Raw genomic sequence first — 16,715 nt, 5'->3', positions numbered from 1 at the left:
TCTGCACGTGCATTCGTCTCCTCTGGCTGGGCAGCAGGGGCAGAGGCGGTGAGGAGGGGACCGTACGATTCCAGCACGCGGTCCCTCCATCTCTGAGTACGAGGCCACCTGAGCACCAGCCACGGGCTTCCTTCTGCACATGGTGCTCCAGTGCCCCCTCGGGCCCTTGCGGCAGCCAGCCAGGGTGTGACGGGGCGTCCCTGCCCCTCAGCCCTACAAGAGGTGGCCGCAAAGAACAGAGAGATGGTGTCTCTACTTCTTCCTCTTTTCGTATTTGCTAGTAGAAAAATGGAGATTTATGGAAAATAAAAGAAGCATTTCTTCTCAGAACTGGGAAGAAAAATCCCCAAATGACATTGCCCAGACACGCCAGCACCCATCACATGCTTTAAGCTACCTGGTATATTTCCTGGAAATAAAGCTTGAGATTTGGTGCCAGGCAGACCTGGCTGGAACCCTACAGCTTTTCAGAGCTGGTGCCGTGTTCTTAGGGGACCGCTCGTCTCGAGTCCTTGGCCCAGGCCGCCGCGCAGCGGTTGGGGCGGTGGGTCTCGGCCCCGCGGGTGAGCTAAGTGACCGTAGGCGGGCCACTTCCTGCGGGTTTGCCTCTGCGGCGTGGGGTGGTCCCACCACAGAGTGTTTGGGAGGGTTCTATACAGAGATGTGTGTGGGATGTGACCCCAACCCATCATCAGGGGCCATTAGTCCCTTTATGGTGATGGGGAAGCAACAAGCACACAGCATTCACTCAATAAATTCTTTTCCTTTCTCTCCAACTTGGTTAAACACCTGGTTTACAGGCCCTGATGCTCTCAAAAGTGACCTCTGATATTTATAACCTACAGATACCTCTTGGTTTTCCCGCATTCAAGTTTATGTGGAAAGTCATTTTTTTTAATGTTTATTTATTTTTGAGACAGAGAGAGACAGAGCATGAGCATGGGAGGGGCAGAGAGATGGGGAGACACAGAATCCGAAGCAGCCTCCAGGCTCCGAGCGGTCAGCACAGAACCCGACACAGGGCTCGAGCTCACAGACCAGGAGATCATGACCTGAGCCGAAGTCGGACGCTCAACCGACTGAGCCACTCAGGCGCCCCAGAAAGTGATTCTTAAATTATTTTAATAAACGATTATTGCACGCCAGGTCACTCCGCCCCTGGCGTCTCTCCTGCGGGACCTGTCCTCTCGCAGGGACCTGCCGAGTGGCTGTGCTGCCAGGAGCACGGGAACCGTGAGCGGTGAGATCAGGGGTCACAGCCAAGGGGTGAGGCCAGAAGCTGCCTCCTTACGGGAGCTCTAGCGGCTGAAACATGAACGGTTCTGGAAGCTTTATGCTCCCTGATGTTTTTATGGGTTAATAAAGTAAATATCTCCTTTCAAAAAAGGATGTGTTTAGGAAGCTAAACTGTTCTCTTTTTTGAAATGAGTGATCTATTTTACAGAGCTTAAAAGTATGTCCAGCCCGCCTGCCGTAAATCCTTCCCTGGCTGTAATGGATAATGTAAGCAACGTGGCCGCCGGTTAAACAGTTCCCGGGGTGGCAGAGCCTGGCTGTTTGAAACGCCTCTGCATTCTAAACAGAAACAGATGTGTGAGCCCCAGAGCTGCGCAGAAGTCATTCTTCAAACAGTAGATTAAAACATCTGTCAGGGGAGCCTGGAGGGGCCTGCGGCAGCCGCTGCAGCTGGACCTGCCAATCACTGGCTTCCAGGGGGCGGTGGGAGCACAGAGGAGGCCAGGTGGGAGCACAGTGGAGCTGGGAGGGAGCACAGAGGGGGCCAGGTGGGAACACAGAGGGGCCGGTAGGGAGCAGAGAGGGGCCAGGAGGGAGCAGAGAGGGGGTCGGGAGGGAGCAGAGAGGGGGCCAGGTGGGAGCACAGAGGAGCTGGGAGGGAGCACAGAGGGGGCCAGGTGGGAGCACAGTGGAGCTGGGAGGGAGCACAGGGGGGGCCAGGTGGGAACACAGAGGGGCCGATAGGGAGCAGAGAAGGGCCAGGAGGGAGCATAGAGGGGCCCAGAGGGAGCAGAGAGGGGTCGGGAGGGAACACAGAGGGTGTCAGGAGGGAGAACAGAGGGGGCCAGGTGAGAGCACAAAGGGCTGGGAGGGAGCACAGAAGGGGCCAGGTGGGAGCATAGGGGAGCTGAGAGGGAGCAAAGAGGGGGCCAGGTGGAGCACAGAGGGGGCCAGGAGGGAGCACAGAGGGGGCCAGGTGGGAGCACAGAGGGGGCCGGGTGGGAGCAGAGAGGGGCCGGTAGGGAGCACAGAGGGGCCAGGAGGGAGCACAGAGGGGGCCGGGAGGGAGCAGAGAGGGGGTCAGGTGGGAGCACAAAGGGGCCGGGAGGGAGCACAGAGGGGGCCGGGAGGGAGCAGAGAGGGGGTCAGGTGGGAGTACAAAGGGCTGGGAGGGAGCACAGAAGGGGCCAGGTGGAGCACAGAGGGGGCCGGGAGGGAGCACAGAAGGGGCCAGGTGGGAGCACAAAGGGGCCGGGAGGGAGCACAGAGGGGCCGCGAGGGAGCATAGAGGAGCTGGGAGGGAGCAGAGAGGGGGCCAGGTGGGAGCACAGAGGGGCCGGGAGGGAGCACAGAGGGGGCCAGGTGGAGCACAGAGGGGGCCAGGTGGGAGCAGAGAGGGGCCGGTAGGGAGCACAGAGGGGCCAGGAGGGAGCACAGAGGGGGCCGGGAGGGAGCAGAGAGGGGGTCAGGTGGGAGCACAGAGGAGCCGGGAGGGAGCACAGGGGGGTCGGGAGAGAGCAGAGGAGCTGGGAGGGAGCACAGGGGGCCTCACACAGGGGAACTGGCTTCATCACGTAAGGTGCTAATGTCTTAGAACCAAAGGAAAAGAGGGCAGGTCCCTGCCTGTGGCCCAGCACGAAGGCCAGGGTTGAGGGGGTGGGGGCAGGGGTCAGAACAGAAGAGTGTGGGGGATGCTTGGAGCTGGAGAGTCCCTCCTTTCCTTGTCTCCTGCCCCTCCTCGAACACGGCCCTGTGCTGGCCAGCGTGCCCTTGTGCTGTGGCAGGAGCTGGGCGCAGAGGGGCCCTCTGGCCTGACAAGGACCCTCCAGTCACCCTGCGGGAGGGTGTGGGCGGGAGGGATGCCCCTTGGCGGGTGGCCTCCCTGCTCGCCGTGGGTCGCCTCCGGCAGCCTGAGCCGGCGCTGCCCTTGTGGGTTTGTGGGAAGTGGTTTCATCATGTCTCATGGCAACAGAAGCTTCTAGTTCTACTTTTTTGTCATATCATGAAATTATATTTCGGTAGAAAAAGATACAGGGTTTCTTTTCAGTGTATGATTTCTTGTTATTTAAATGATCAGCGACTAAGACACCTTCATGCTGCTGTACTTTGAAGTCACACGCATATGGACGGGAGAACACCCCGCCTAGAATACGTGAGGCGCTGCGCTCAGGGACGAGCCATCGAGTGGTGAGTGGCCCTGCAGGGGCTGGCCGTCTCTTCCCCAACGCAGTCCCCGGTGCCCCGGCTATGGCTGTTTTATCCTCTGCTCTCGGAGTCCGTGCTCCCCTGGCCCCTTCCCGCATGCCACAGGATTAACTTGACTCTGATTTACGTGGACTTGTGGGGCCAGCTCTCCTCAGACAACCCCACGGTCCCCCTCCTGCTGGGTCTCCCCAGGCTTCTAGCACTATCTTCAGAAGGAGCAGCACAGTCACTCCAGACGGTCGCTTCCCTCCAGACCCTCACAGGGTGAAAATTGTGCCATGATGGACGAAGAGGCCAACATGCTTGCCAGACAGAGAATCAGATACATAGTGCTGTGGGGAGAACGTGGTCAGGGACTTAAGAGGCCTGCTCAGCCCTGCCATCGCTCCTTCCCCATGTCCTTCCCAGTGCACCCTGCTCCCTTTACCACTCCCTTCCCTGGGTGCGGCTGGAAATGAAACCTAGAGGAGCAGTAGGTTCAGTCTACAACAGCCTCCAACCCTGGGGAATATTTAGGCCATATTAACAAATGCATAGGGTCCTGAAGAAAGGAGGTGATAGACCCATTTTACTCTGCACTCAGGCAACTGCTAGAGCATTGTGCTCAGCTGTGGTCCACACATAAGGAGGGCACTGTCAGTTTCCTGGAGACCGTACTATGTTGTTCTTGTACATCAAAGTGTCTCGCATACCCAGTGTAGAGTTGGCAAAGAGGTACTCGTTAACTCACTGTTCTCTATTCATCTATCCAAAATATTCATCTATTGATGAAAATACGTTTTTGATCACTGGCTATGTGTGGGGCAATGTTATAGGTCCTGAGATACAGTTGTAGATAAAAGATTTACAATGATTTGCTGAATGAACATTAATTGCATGTTCAGAAAGAGACGGAGAGAGAAGGACATCTATTTTAAGGGATTGGCTCATAAAATTGTGGATTCTGGCAAGTCTGAGATTTACAGGGTGGGCCAGGAAGAGTAAGGCCTTCTGGAGGGGGATTCCTCCTTCCTCCACGGACCTCAGTTTCTCCCAGTGTCCCGGTGTCTCCCCCTGCTTGGATGTGGCCCCTGCTGTGAGGGATCATCTGCTTTACTCAAAGTTGGCTGATTTAAGTGTTGATCTCACCTGAAAATATGCTCACAGTGACATCTGGACAGGTATTTGGCCAAATGCTGGTGCTGTGGCCCAGCCAGGCGGACACATGAGCTAACCATCCTGGGGTGTGATAGCTGTTGGTGAGTTTACAATAGTCAGCTTACCTGGGAAGAGAATGGGGCATCCCACACGATCCCAGGGGGAACCAGGGGTGTCCCACAGGATCCCATGGGATCCCAGGGGTGAGGGAACCGGGGCACCCCACTGGGTTCCAGAAGTTAAACTGGGACCAGGAGTGGAAACCGTGTGGGTTGACTGAGAGCAGCTGAGGCGGGACCTGCAGGGTCTGGGGGCCTTTTCATATCATTTGTGAAAAGCTCCAACGGGCTTTCAGGCAAGAGCTGCACAGGCACACTGTCACCTCCAGAGGCCTCTCAGTGAGTGAGAACCAAGGTGGACCGAACTTGGCACGGCCCAGGCCCAGAGGAGGAGGAAGGAGGGATGGGCCGTGGGTGCCCTCCTCTGCGGTAGGGGGTGGGGCCCCCCTACTTTCCCTCCCAAATACCCTGTCTCACGTGATGACCCCGCAGGTCCAGACACACGTCCCCGAGACGCCTCGATTTCCTGCGGAACTCTCCGGCCTTATCTTCTGCAGGTGACTCAGCGGTAAAGGCCCCCAGGGAAACGTCGGGTGGCATCAGCCACAGGGCCGCGGGCCCCACCTCCACCATCTCCCGCCTGTCCGCCCTCTCCCCTGCGTGGCACGGCCAGATGTCGCTGTGGGCCGCGGGCCACTTTCAACACCGCTACACCGCTCGGCAGGCTGTGCTGACGCAGGGCTGCGCTGATCCCGCGGTCCTTCACTCCGAGGTGGGGGCAGCGCTGCCTGAGCAGGGGTCTGGACCCGTCAGAAGCTCTCAGCCTACCTGTTGGATACCTCCTCCCCGAGGAGCCCGTGGAGGGAAGGGAGCCTGCGGTGGGTGGGCCCTCCAAGAGCAGGCCGTTTAGCCTGAACATCCGCCGGGGCCCCCCAGGCTGTGGGGCCCTGACTGGGCAGGCCGGGCTCTGGGAGCCTCCCAGCGTGAGCTGGAGCTTGGGGGCCCGTGAAGCAACTTCACCCTGAGCATCAGGGCTCTGGGGCCACAGCTCCTCCAGCAGGGCCCGGGGTGTGGCCACACCTCCTATGCTGGGCCACCCCAGCCCAGATGCCTGTCCAGCTCTGAACTCCGTTCCTGCCTGGAGCCTGGGGTCACTCTGTCACCCGCAGGGGCACCAGGGTCACTCGGTCACCTGCAGGGGCGCCACGTGGACGAGAAGGGAGAGATGAAAGACCCACGGCCGGCCAGCGGCACCCCCTGCCAGCAATGTGTGTGGTGCCCGGAGTAGTCAGTGCGGTGACCTCAACCCCAGGCGCCTTGCCGCGGCCCCACTCCGTCCCGTGACCCCCACACCCGTGTTGCTGGGCACCTTCCCGGCCCCTTCCTCCTGTGCACACCCAGCCCGCCCCCGCCCCCCCCGCCCCCAGCAGACCCTCCCCCAGCGGTCCCACCTCTGCCCGCCCCTGTGCCCCGCCTGCTACCTGTGCCCAGGGCCAAACAGAGGTGTCCCACCTCTTTCCTCTCCACAGAAAACACAATGGTGTGTCCGAGCAGCGGCCTCTGCTTCCCCGGGTCTCTTCTCCACGCCAGTCTGCGGTGTGCTTCTGTGCCGGCTGCCAAAACCGCCCTGGTTATACCACCCACAGCTTCTTGTTGCCACCCTCCTGGCCCCTTTCTCACCGCTCCCCCCATGAATGCTGTTCTCACACAGTTCTCTGTGTGGCCCTCAGGACAGCAGAAGCCACATTGGATATTTGGAGATTCCTTCTGTAGGGAATTACTTACAGAATCTTAGTAGAGCTGGGAGCCAGTGCAGAAGGCACTAGGCCCAGGGACCGGACACACTGGGGAACCTGTTGTCCTTGGTGGGGCTCCCAGGGCCAGGGACCCACCCCTGGGGCCCATCCTTGGGAGCCCGCCCCCCCCGGGAACCCACTCCCAGGGACCTATCTTTGGGGACCCACCCCCTGGGGCCCATCCTTGGGAGCCCATCCTCCCAGGAACCCACTCCCAGGGACCCACCCTCACTGATGCCACCGAAATGGGCTTGCATGCTGTCTACTTTCTGACCTTGTGTGGTGTCTACACTGGCAGAGTTGCCCTGGCATGCTGCCGGGAGGGGGCCTAAGGAAAGTCACTTTCAGGTCGGCAACCCTGTGATCTGCTCCTGGAGCAGAGGGTGTGTGAACGTGGCAACAACAGACGAGGCCTGGCACTGAGGTTTGCGTGGCCTCTTTCCTCCACTTCCCCCTTCCCCTGCGCAGTCCATCCCGCGCGAGCAAACCTGCCGACAGGGGTCCTGCGGTCCTAGAGCCCCTTCCGTGACAGGCCCATGTTTACAGCTTTGCGTCCGATTCCCCGGCCAGGTCCCCACAGCTGTCAGGTCGATGGAGTCCAAGGATCGTCACATGCGCTGTGTCAGGAACAGACCTGTCCTCCAGGTGCCTTCTCTGAGCTTCCTGGGCCCTGTTGCCTGTCAGGAACTGGGGCCTCACCCCTGCGTCTTGCTTCCCGGCTCGCCTCCCTGCCTGCACCCCCACCTGGCCAGGCCTCTCTCCCCACCTGGGTTACCTTGGGGGCTGGCTCCCACCCTCCTGGCCAGGCCCCCATGCCATCATGTCACCCCTCTGCTCGGAAGGCCTCCTTGGGTCACATCATGGTCCTCAGGGTAAATACGGTGGTCCTGCTGCCTCTGCAATGTCCCCATGCCTGAGGGCCCCCTACATCTACACTCCAGCCATACCCGGGGTCCCTGGTCCTGCTAACTAATCCTCGTCATCTGTCCATGCCCCGAAAACACTTCCTGCAAGAACCTTCTCGGCCCCCAGCTCTGGGCGCACCTTCCGTGAATGCACAGCCCTGAGCGACCCTCATCGCCGAGCTGCTGTGCCCCGTGTACCCCGCCAGACCCACGGCACCGCGGGCGGCCTCTGGGCGTCTCTCAGGCCCTGCACCTGCACCCAGCGCTTGCACATGGCAGATGAAACTGATAGATGAATATGAAAAGGAAAAAGACCAGGACATCGAGGAGAATTTAATCCGTGTTACTCGGAGGAATAAAAGCATTTTGTTTTGTGAGAGCACGCTAAGGCGCCCACTGCAGGCTCTGCCTCCTCATCAGGTTTTCTTGAACTCCCGGACTGAGCTCCTCTCTCAGGCTTCATAAGGCACCTTGCTCGAGCCCACCGTGATGTGTCCCAAGTCGTCTCGAAAACAAACGTCTGTCATCTGTCCGCGTCTGTCTGTCTGTCTGTCTGCCATTTATTTGTCTATCATCTCTTACTCATCTGCACCTACCCATCATCTCTGTCTCTCCATCGGTCTATCGTCATCATTCTTGTTACCGCTGTGACAATCCATCATCTATTTAAAGCCTGTTCTTCTCTGAGAGCCCTAGCAAAAAAGCGATGGTGCTTTGCTCGTTCTGAACCCACAGTGTCTCACAAAAGCAGATAATCACCGTTTGTTTGCCGGGTGCCGCTCGACAAACGCACTCCTGCTCCTCGCATCGTTTAGGGGCTGCCGTGGCGGAGAGGACTTGTATGTGACGCGCATCCTCTGAAGGGGTGTGGCCAAGACCTGCAGGTGAAATCCGGGAACTGTGTGGCTCTCAGCAGTCTCCAGAACCGGAACGTTCCTCGGGGAGCGCGGCCCACCAGGACCATGGGGCCTGCTGGGAACAGTCCAGAATGTGACGGAAGGATGACCCAGGTGACCTTGAAAATGTCCTCCAAAACTGAGGAGGAGCCCCTCGCTGGTGGGAGAAGGGGTGTCTCCTGCCACGCCGGGGCTGGCCACGGCCACGTCCGCTCCTGCCAGTCCTCCCGGCCTCGCACCCCTAGGCCTGCCGGGTGAGCCGCTCTCAGGACACCGCCCTGCCGGGGGCGGAGCGCAGGGCCAGAGGAGCGCCCACTGACACCGCGGTAGCTGACACAGCACTTTACAGTTTGTCTGGCCCTCTCTGTTGGCCCGTGAGGGAGGGCGCACGGGACACTTGGCTGGATTTCCCGCTGAGGCAACAAGCTCAGGAAGGCATGAGTCGCCGGTGGGGCCCCGGCCTCGGGGGGCCCCCGGACGGCTCTCCGGCAGCACTTGGGGCAGCACCTGTGCCCTCCTCCCCAGCCTCGCACCCGGGCCTGCCCTTTCCGGAACGGGAGGACCCGACATCCGTCAGGTCAGGTGTTCACAGGTTCTGGCCGTGTTCAGTGCCCTCGCCGAGAGGCCGGCTTCTGGGAGCCCGGGCTTCCTGTGTTCAGACTGCCGGGCTTGGCCCCGGGGGGGCAGCTGTGGTTGTTCAGCCGGCGATAAAAAGGGGAAACAATGGGGGGAAGTGCCCGGTGACCTGCTTTCTTTCTTAGTTATCACTGAGAAAATACTCTCCGACACCGCGGGGAATGCCCGGGGAGGCCGCCGCAGGGAGGCGGGCCGGGGACGCCCGCTCCGCCCCGGGCCAGGTCACCGGCCGGCCTCACGCACCGAGCCTGCTCTGCGCTGGGAGCCGTCCAGACGGCCCCGGACGGGAGGCGGCTGTGCGGGAGAGTTGTCGAAGTCACTGGAGCACGCGGGTTTCACCTCCGGGACCGTGCAAACGCTTTGCTCATCTCCGGGAAGGCCACGTTTCTGTTCTCCCATCCAGACAGCTTCCTAGAGCCCCACTTAATGTGCCCACAGACCCTGGGGGGCTTGGTGGCCCTGCCCTCAGGGCCTGATGGAGGCACCTGATGGACACCCGGCCCCCCGCCCTCCGGCCACTGCGTGTTGTCCCACGAGGCTCCGCAGGTGCAGCACTCCCTGGGCCCGGGACAGTTCACGTGGCACAGCCAGAGCCCGGCCTCCAGCTCCAGGCTGACCAGCCGGTCGCTCTCCCTGGTGCTGCCTGGGCACTGGCACGCCACCCAGCCTGGGGCCCGGGTCTGCCTGGCACCGGGCTTCCAGGGGCTCTGCGCTCACCGTGTGCCAACGTGGACACACAGGGAGGGCCGTGGAGGGTCCTCCAGTGTGTGTGCAGGTGACAGTGATGAGGCGAGGGGACCGGAGGGGCCGTGCCAGCCGCTTGCTTCACTGGCCCGGCTCAGGGGTTTCTCCGTCTCCCGGGCAACATGGGTGGCTTGGTTTCACTGTGTTTAGGGTAAAATCGGGCTCCTCCCAGGCCCGCAAAGTCCCAAGGGCAGCCCCGTTCCCTTCCAGCTGAGGCGACGGCCCTCAGCCTTGTCTGCGGCCGGGACACTGGAGCTCGTCCCATCCCGGGTCTTTGGCGGGAGCCACCCTGCGCGGCTGCTCTGCACGGCGCGGTCCACACAGCGGCTCTATGCTCACTGGGTCCTGGCCCTCGCTCCTCCTCATTGGCCTCAGCAGGCCCCGCTGTCCGTGGCAAGTCTGGTGTGTCCTGTATTTATTTCCCCCAACAACCACTTCCTGTGATCTGAGCGACCTCGTTTGCTTCTCGCCTGTCTGCTCGACCAGAGCCAGGCTCCTCGAGAAGGAGGAGTCCCTGAGGTCCCGTGCCCTGCTCTGTCTCCGCCCCCGGACCCCAGGCGCAGAGTGCATGGCACAGGAGGTATTCGGAAGTGAGCCAGCGATTCGGGAGTACTCGCGGGTCTCGAGTTTGGGGGCCGGTGTGGGGGGAGGGGGACGGTGGACAGGAGGACCCCTGACCTCCCTCTGCAGCGGGAAGACCTAGTTCTGCACTGTCACTGTGCAGTCTGGGAGCAGCAGCCCCTGGGTCAGGACACAGAGCACTTGAGCTCTGGAGCTGGGAGCACGCTGGCCGTGCCTCGATGGCTCTGGGCTCCTCAGCTCCTGTCACGGCACACTCCTCGAGTCCCCAGTGAATGCCAGGGCCGTGTGACCTCCTCCAGGACAAGGAGAGCTCCCATGCAGCTCCAGGTGACCCGGGAGCAGTTGCTGAGTGAAGAGCAACCAGACAGACCCACAAAGCATCTCACATCACAGCAGACGTCACTGTGGCGCTGGTAGGACAAGCGTGTCCCAGCCACATCCAGCTCATTCTTCCTCCTTCCAGTCTGGCTCTGGGAGGGGGAGGTTCCTGCATCCCAGAAGGTCACAAAAGTGCTCCTTGAGGGGCGTGAGGACAGAGCTCTGGTGCCCGGCGGTCCCAGCCCCTTCCTGTCACCCCGTGCATGTGCAGCCTGAAGGGTGGGTGTGCTTAGGGCCCCAGCTGCTGACCTGCAGCAGGGAGGTGCCCGGGCAGTCAGGCCCTCTGGCAGCAACGTCTTCCCCGGCCCGTGGCTGCAGGACGCGCTGTAATCTTCCCACAAATGCCCACGCTATGGACGGCCTGGCAAGGAGCCGTGAGTCGCGGCCCCTGGGAGCTGAGGGCCGTCCCCATGGAGACGGGGGACGGAGGTGGGAGCCCCAGTTCCATGACCCAGGGAGGGGAACCTGCAGGGAGCAGTGTGGCTTCAGCCCGGGGAGACCCTGGTGGGAATCCCGCCCCACGGGTCCCGGCTTCCGCTGTGGGAAGCTGGGGCAGAGGGCAGGGCCTCCCTCTGTGTCGCCCCCCCACCCCCCGCTTCTGGGGGCGAGAGGGCAATTTTGCCACTGCCCAGAGCACACTGGGTGCCAGCAAGTAGCAGGGGCGCCGGGCGGCCTGCACACGTGCCCTTTGCTGTGTTCCATCAGCGACTTGCTGAATAAGGACAGGACGGGGTGCTGGGCCACACACCCTGAGCACACGGTGCTCTCCTCGCCAGGCACGGCTGAAAACGTGCGTGTTTGTTAGCAGCTTGAGCCAGTTTGCAATTTATCTTGGTTTGAACCCAAACAGGCTGCAGACCAAGACAAACAGTCTTTGATGTAATCAACGTATGACTCAGGCCCTTTGCAGGACGGTTCCTGTGCTGAGGAAACAAAAAAAAAGCCTTGAAAAGTTGCCAGTGGAAAAGCGTGTGTCACAACCGAAGGTCTCCACACCCTGCTCCGGGCAGCCCGCGGTGTGGACGTCCGTGTCCCCCCGGGGCAGCCCGCGGTGTGGACGTCCGTGTCCCCCCGGGCAGCCCGCGGTGTGGAGGTCCGTGCTCATCCTGGGCAGCTCTGGTGTGAACGTCTGTCTACATGCCTCGGGCTGCAGGAAGCATGTCTTTTTCGGTCACTGTTGTCAGGAGGTGGTCTGCACCCACGTGTCGCCTGGAGCTCACGCATTCAGGGCAACATGAGGCAGGTTGGAACTGGGTGAGAGCCCCTTCATATGTGAGGTCAGAGCCTCCCAGGTGTCCTGCCCTCACACACAGCAGCATCCCCGTGGCTCAGGTTCCTCCGTCCCCAAGCACATCCTGAAACCATTCTGATGGGCTCTTTTCTTCTAGTGACAGGACATTTCTTTCTTTCTTGCACAGGCCGAGCAATTTGAAACCCCCAAAGATGTGCGGTGCCCTGAGTCTGTGGGGAGCAGAGCGCCGGGCTCGGCCTGGGTTGTGGCTCCTCCAGCGAGGACCCTGCGGCTCGAGGCACTGAGACCTTGGGAGGACTTCTCCTGGAGCTGCGTGTGTGTGGGCTGCCCTCCGGGTCGTTGTGCTGCACGGCCGATGGGTCCCGTGTGTGGGGAGAGGATGTGCTCCCAGCACACCCCGTCCAGCCCAGCTCAGAGACACTGGAAGGAAGGCCAGCCTGGGAAGACGCTGGCTTGACAGTCCTGGGGCCACCACCAGCCGCCGCTTGATTCTCCCCTCGGCTGTGGATTCAGGCCTGCCTTCCAGCCCTTTCCGAGTGCCGGCAACTTTCCGAGGTGTTAGACACGTCCTGGTTGATGAGCAGCCCCTTTCTCCCCTGATCAAAGGGTCCAGTTGGAGAGACAGATGTGAAGCCAGGGGACGTGCAGGGTCATCTAAGCGTCAGCCAGGACAGGCGCAGGTGGGCGGCTTGGACCCTGGATTGGTGCTTGTCTCTGTGACAAAGAGGGAAATTTGCTGCAGAAAACGCACCTCGCCTGCACCTTGGCGGCCTGGGAGGCTACGAGGAGTGGAAGCTCTGAAAGCATGTGCCGCAGGCTCGGACCCCAGGGCCGAAAGTCCTTCTTCTCAGCAGAGAAGACACCCCACAAGGCTGTGTGCTGCTCGTAAGCATCTGACAGGCAAAGTGAGGTTTCCAGACAGAAGAACTTGCCTGATCTTGAACCGTTGGAAGAATCTAGGTCAACTACTTCATGGAAAGTTTTGTGCCTAAGAAATGGGTTTGCCCACCCCCTGTACCAAGAGTACTGTCATCCTGCCCCGACCTGACAGCGATGACCCTGAGTGTTGGGCATCCACCACCGCACCGGTCCCCACCCGTGGCCGGGACGAAGGCAGGGGATGCTCCGGCCGTGGCCTGTGTTATGAGACACCTTTCTTGGTGGAAACTGCACCCAGGGAGATAGTGTCCCTGCCCACAACCGGGACCTGACGTTCTTGGGAATCTGCCAGGACCCGATGTGCGGCCCGGTCTATTGGGGTCCCGTCACAGCGAGGCCCCACTGGCTCCCACAAGCCCTGCTCCGACATGAGTCTCTGAGGCCCTTGCAAATGCAGAGCCCTGGGCCTCACCGGAAGGAACAGGGCCACCTCCGTGCGGACTCAGACACCACCCTGCCCTGCAGGGTCGGCAGAAGGTGGAAGGCAATGGAGAGGCTCTGGGGGCCCGGGGGGGAACCGGCCCAACGCTTCTTCGGACGCCGGAGCCCTCAGCCTCCCCACCACAAAGCGCCAGGTGAGCAGAGAGCAGGGGAGGCCCGGGGCTCACGGACGGGCCCGCGTTATGTGGAGAGGGTGAGCGGCCCCCACTTCCACTGTGTGAGAGGAAGGAAGGCTTGGCACCACCTAGAGGAAGCGAAGACTGCCTCAGGAATGACTGTGCCTTGCCTTCCAGAAATTACAGTAAGAACAGGCCTCCTGAGACCCACAGCTTGGACCCATAGCCCCTGAGCAGCGGGTGGCTGCAGGCCACGTGCCTCAGTGGACACTGGCAGCCTCGTTTGCCCCGGAACGGCCTCCCCAGCACTGCAGACGCCAGGTGGTGCACAGACCCTCCCGTGATCCAGGCTGTGACCCGCCCCTGCCCCCCACCGCCCCCACGCCCTCCCATCTGCACCCGGGAGCTCTGGCCCGTGGGAAGTCACCTGGCGAGGGGGATCCCAAATGCGGTCCCCCGGCCGGCTGGAGTTGGTGGGTCAGCCGTCCGGGGTGGGCCCGGACACCACAGCGTGCACACTCGCGGTCTGATGCGGGCTCCGGGGGCTCCTTGGAGCGGCCGCCTGCAGGACAGGCTCTTTCCAACTCCCAGAACCTCGAGCCAGCAAGGCAGCGATGCATGAGCTGCTGTCCCCAGGCCCTGGGCCGCAGGAGGCGCTGCCATCCCCCCAGGCCGCCTCACTCGGGCGCCGGGACCTGGGCCCGGGACGGAGCCCTCGCCCTTGTCCTCAGGGTTTGCCCAGCTGCTGGACTCCCCAGCGCCCCTGGCCAGGCACCTGCAGAGCAGAACGTGTTCCCACCACGCTGCTGCTGGGGACCCCACGACCAGGTTTCTGCCGCAGAATGAGGCCGGTGGCTGTGAGCCCTTAAGCCCTTGGTCAGAGGAGCAAGTTCAGGCTTTGACAAGAGTGTCACCATGTCCTCAGGAAAGTGCTGTTCACGTGGGGCCAAGGACCATCTTGCAAGGTGAGCAGATGTGATGCCCAGAGCAAGGACCCTGTGGCTTGCCAGCTGTGTGAACTGAGTGCATTTGCCTCCCCTGGAAAGTCCCCTTCTCCCACCCGGAGAGGACAGGTGAACCTGGGGAGGTGGATCAGTTCTTAAGAGAAACAGACCCACGTGTACACACACACGCACACATGTGCTCACACACACATGCTCACACACATGCTCACATATGCACATGCACACACATGTACGCACACACTCGCACACATGATCACACATGCACAGATGTGTTCACACATGTGCACAGTGCTCACACATGCACACACGCTCACATGTGCTCACACACACGCACACACACACTCGCACACATGCGTGCACATGTACACACATGATCACACACATGCTCACACATGCACACACACATGCTCTCACACACGCTCGCATGTGCTCACACATGCACACACGCGTACGCACATGTACGCACACACGCTCGAACACATGCGCACACGTACACATATGATCACACACATGCACAGATGTGTTCACACACGTGCGCACATGCTCACACATGCACACACGCTCACATGTGCTCACACACGCACACACATGCTCGCACACATGCGTGCACACGTACACACATGATCACACATATGCGCACACGTACTCACACACGCACACACAAGCTCACATGTGCCCACACACGCACACAATGCGCACACATGATCACGCATATACACACATGTATGCACACACGTGTGCTCACACACATGGCGCACACCACAGGTCACACATACACACATGTGTACCACATATATCACACACACACACGCTCATACCACGTGCACACACACACTCACACCTGGGCACACACACGCACACCCTGCAATGCACATATACATCACACATGCACACACAAGGCACATGCACACACACCGTCAAACCAAAGGAGACTTTTCCTATTTCGTCATCAATGATGCCCGTGTGCTCTGGCACATTTGGAGGCCACGTGGAAGGGAGATGTGGGGCAGGCGTCTGTTTGGAGGGCGGTGAGCCCCATGCAGGGGTGGGCTGGGTGGCACCTGGGGGCTCTGGGAGGCTAAGTTAAGCCGAACGGACCCCGCCCCTGGGCTGAGGGGGCCTTCGGGTCTGCCGGTCGCAGTGGGGATAAAGCTGGTGTCAGGAGGGGGCCTGGTGTCTGGATTCTGGGCTGAGTCCCCGGCCGGTCCCTGGGAGGAAGGGCTCGCCTGTCTGTGAGGACGGTGACTGCCTTGACAGAGTGTCCAGCAAAGCCAGTCCCAGGGTGACATTGTCTCCTCCTCGAAGGGGCCGTGAGGAGAGGGGTGGGGCCTTTCGTACCTGGAGCAGGGCGAGGGGGGCAGGGGCGGGAAGCCCCAGATGGGGCTTGGAGGCACGAGTGCAGAGATCAGCTGACTGTGTTTCACTAAAACTTGGTTTTCTTCTCCGAAAATGTGGGCAGTTAAACTCCACACGTACTTGCCCGTTACAAGCATTTGTTAGTCTGTGTGAGCTCGGTGCACCTGCCTGTCGAGGGTCTTGTGGGCATGAAGTTAGACTCGTGAAAAGCTTCTCTGCGGAATTCAGAACCATCTTGCCGACGTGGTGGCTCCTAAGCCATATGGCTCCCATTCCACGGAGGCTTCTGTCGGGCATCTGACAAACCAGCCAGGGAGAAGCCCCCGGAAGAGCAGGGGGTCGTCCGCTCCCCAACCGCACCCTTGAGGCTGCAGCGAGGTGTACCAGTCACGTGCTGTAGTGACAGCAAAGGAAAACTGTGTGTGACTCTGTGGCCCCGACGGGGCAGTCTTCTGAGACCCGCCAGGCCTTGGGTGCCTGAGAGAAGGTTCTGTGTCCCCGGCGGGTGCCCGGAGCCACTCGGGCTTCTGGGGTGGCTGACCGACAAGGAGGACATTCAGCACGCTCACCCAGCACCACGTTTCAGCCACACCAGTTTGTGGGAGCACATCTGCCCTCGGCCGCTCCCACATTTCCCAAACACCTTGACTCGAACTCCTCGGAACACGGTTCACCCCGGGGACGTGGACACCTTTCCACGACAGCTGCACTTTTCCCTTCGTTTCCACAGGAGGACTAGAATGTCTTCTGTTTTTTGCCTTTTATTTTATTTTATTTTTAAAATTTTTTTTTAACGTTTATTTATTTTTGAGACAGAGAGAGACAGAGCATGAATGGGGGAGGGGCAGAGAGAGAGGGAGACACAGAATCGGAAGCAGGCTCCAGGCTCTGAGCCATCAGCCCAGAGCCCGACGCGGGGCTCGAACTCACGGACCGCGAGATTGTGACCCGAGCTGAGGTCGGACGCCCAACTGACTGAGCCACCCAGGCACCCCTATTTTATTTTTTAAATTTAAATCCAAGTTAGTTGACATACAGTGCGGTATCGGCTTCAGGAGCAAAGCCAAGTGAC

General features: G+C 60.6%; 1 long non-coding RNA gene across 1 annotated transcript; it reads right to left on the bottom strand.

Moving 5' to 3' along the window:
• Positions 1-2,737: 2,737 nt before the first annotated feature.
• On the bottom strand, positions 2,738-9,311 carry LOC128315442 (uncharacterized). Its single transcript, XR_008298192.1, has 3 exons — positions 8,098-9,311; positions 4,570-6,250; positions 2,738-3,773 (listed from the first exon to the last, which is right to left on the bottom strand). It is a non-coding gene; the product is annotated as an uncharacterized LOC128315442 (long non-coding RNA).
• Between the last annotated feature and the right edge of the window lie 7,404 nt (positions 9,312-16,715).

The sequence above is a fragment of the Acinonyx jubatus genome, chromosome B2 (assembly GCF_027475565.1).
Source record: "Acinonyx jubatus isolate Ajub_Pintada_27869175 chromosome B2, VMU_Ajub_asm_v1.0, whole genome shotgun sequence".
NCBI classification, from domain to species: domain Eukaryota; kingdom Metazoa; phylum Chordata; class Mammalia; order Carnivora; family Felidae; genus Acinonyx; species Acinonyx jubatus.
The sequence above is the reverse complement of the archived record's forward strand: the minus strand, read 5'-3'. Positions and strand labels throughout refer to the sequence as shown.